Here is a 2,566-nt window from a genome sequence, read left to right as displayed (position 1 = left end):
GCCAAAGTAGCTCAGCTGGGAGAGCGTTAGACTGAAGATCTAAAGGCCCCTGGTTCAATCCCAGGCTTTGGCAGGTTCTTTCATCCTCTTTGTGCAGGGGCAGCTTGTTCTCTGGAAGCACAGTTGTGCCTGCACCCAAAGTGAGCAGGGCTACCCTCAGACAAAGCAATTTTGGGTGGCCCTTCCATTAAAAAAAGTGGCAATACTGTATTCTCATGGGGCCCCTGCAGGGCCTGGGGCAAATTGCCCCACTTGCCTCCCCTCTGGGTGGCACTGAAGGTGAGTCTCTGATCTTGGGCTCTGCAGTAGGAAAACATAGAATGGGCTTCTGCCCCTAGTTAGCCCACCTGACCTTTAACAAGGAGAGATGGGAGCTGTCTTTCCCAACATGGCAGGAAGAGAGCAAGGCAGGGTGACCCTCAGGAATGGTGCCAGAGGGCTGCTGGGCAGTGACAGGCAGGTAGACGGGATGAAAACTCCTCTGTGCAGCTGAGCGAGGGCAGTACCAGGGAAGGGGAGTCTGTCAAAGTGGCCGTGTGGAAGGTGGCAGGGATTTGGGGGCCCCAGAGGAGGCGCTTGATGTTCAGTGCCTTGGAGCAGCTGGACTTCAACATGGTGGGTGTTCAGGAAATGCACATTCATGACTTTAGGGTAGATCAATGGGCAGAGGGTGATTGGAGGAAGGGCCTCCTGGCCAAGGAAGAATGATGGGGCTGGAGTCTTGTTCTTCACATTCGCGGTGCAAGTACAGAAGGTGGTGGAGCTCTGACCAGGGAGGGCATTACTGGTGGGCTTTGTGCTCTGTGGCACTGGTTACTGCTATATTAGTGTGTATGGTCCCCAGTTAAGGCATGAGAGGGAAGATCAAAGGCTCCCTTCCTCTGGACTGCATGATGTTTGTTGTTTGGGGGGGATTTTAATTGTGTCAGCCGGCCTGAGCACCGCTGGTCCCGTTTTCCCAACTGTCAGAAGAAATGTTTTTACAATAAGCACTACCTGGCGCAGGTCTGTAGTGAGGTCGGCTTAGAGGAGCTCACTCCAGCCACAGAGGGGGTTCACCTTTCTGTGGGGACAGACCAGGACTCGCATTGACCGGATTTATACTTAGCTTTTGTGTCTTTAGCATGTTGCTTCTCAGATTCTTTCTTGGCCCGACTTGTTACACTTTGACACTTAACAGGCCAGAGTTTGTGGACCTTCCTACTATCCTCACTAGGATCTGATTTCCAAATTTTGAGGAATGACTTTTTGCCTCTAACAGCCTCCATTACTCTGCCGTTTACCTAGAGTGGCGTTCTGCTGGTCGTCCTATTGTCGTTTCTGATTTAGGGCAAATGTTTCATCTGAGCCTCTAATTGCAGTGTTTTTAAACGGTCTGCATGCTGCTTGCAGGCACCTAACAGTTGTGACAGCAGCTCCTTTTAATTCCATTCTAACCATCTGTACTTATGCCAATAGGTCGACTTTAGGTCTTTAACTTTGAGCGATAGCTGAGAAGATGGTAAATCGGGCAGAAACCCGTTCGACAAACCTCTTCATTCCTTGTTATTTCCTGACTTCTTCATTCATCGTCTTTTCCTTATTTCCTGGGTGAGGCGGTGGCCTGCCCGGGAGCTCCCTGGCACCTCTGGCTGCCTGGGCTGAAGGCAAGAGGCAGGCCTGGGTGTGGTGAGGGCCTCCTGTCCCGGCCTGAGGCCGCACTGCTTCCTGGTCCCCTTTTCCCACCCACACCGGCAGGCGGCTGCTGCGGGAGAACACGAGGGAGGCTCTCGGGATGCTAGGCAGCGCTGTGTGCCTGTCAGGGAAAAGAGCCTTCTTCTCTAATGATGGCTGGCAGATAGGTGGTGCTCAGCTCTGTAAGCGACCTCCCCAGTAGCCTCGCTGCAGGGGATGCAGACATTTCTGTAAGGTGCAGAAAGAGGTTATTTGGCTTCCAAGTTAATATGAGAAATATGCATTTAGGAAATGGAATTTCCATTCTTTCACAGGGCCCCAGTGGCCTAATGGATAAAGCAATGGCTTTTTAAGTCAGAGATTGTGGGTTTGAGTCCCATCTGGGGCAAAAAGCTCCCTCTATATTGCAAGAAAATCTTGGCCTTATTTTCACCAAGGAAGCTGGGAGATGTTTGAACACAAAATAATGGCTCTTGGGAAAAATCCCCCAGAAATGGCATCTTGACAAATGCTTTCTAAACCCATCAGTAGCAAACAGTTAATACTAGTGTTTGTCTGAGACTAGAGGGAAAGGGAGTGTTTACTCTGACACCTCAGTGAGTGAAACAGATGGAAAGAGCAAGGCCGTCCTGAAAGAGAATGGATCTGTCTGGAGACAAAGCAGCCCCTGAGAATGAGCAACGGTGTGAAAAGAAGAGGTTGAAATGTGTGTTTGATGTTAGTTAGTGTTAGAGGGTTTATCCCTTCACCCTCCCATTACCGGGTCCTTCTTGCATACACACAGAGCAGCAATACCCAAAGTCTGAAGGTGCAAACAATGAGATGTTTATTAGATTGAACTTCCAGCAAGCAATGATTCCAGTTTCCTTCCTCAGTGTCCCCATCCCAGCCC

General features: G+C 50.4%; 1 non-coding gene across 1 annotated transcript; it reads left to right on the top strand.

Annotated features, from left to right (window-relative positions):
• Nucleotides 1-73, top strand: TRNAF-GAA. Its single transcript has one exon. It is a non-coding gene; the product is annotated as a tRNA-Phe (tRNA).
• Nucleotides 74-2,566: the final 2,493 nt, after the last annotated feature.

Source organism: Mauremys reevesii, linkage group 12 (genome assembly GCF_016161935.1).
Source record: "Mauremys reevesii isolate NIE-2019 linkage group 12, ASM1616193v1, whole genome shotgun sequence".
Classification (NCBI taxonomy): domain Eukaryota; kingdom Metazoa; phylum Chordata; order Testudines; family Geoemydidae; genus Mauremys; species Mauremys reevesii.
Note: the sequence above shows the minus strand (reverse complement) of the source record. Positions and strands in the feature narration are given on the sequence as shown.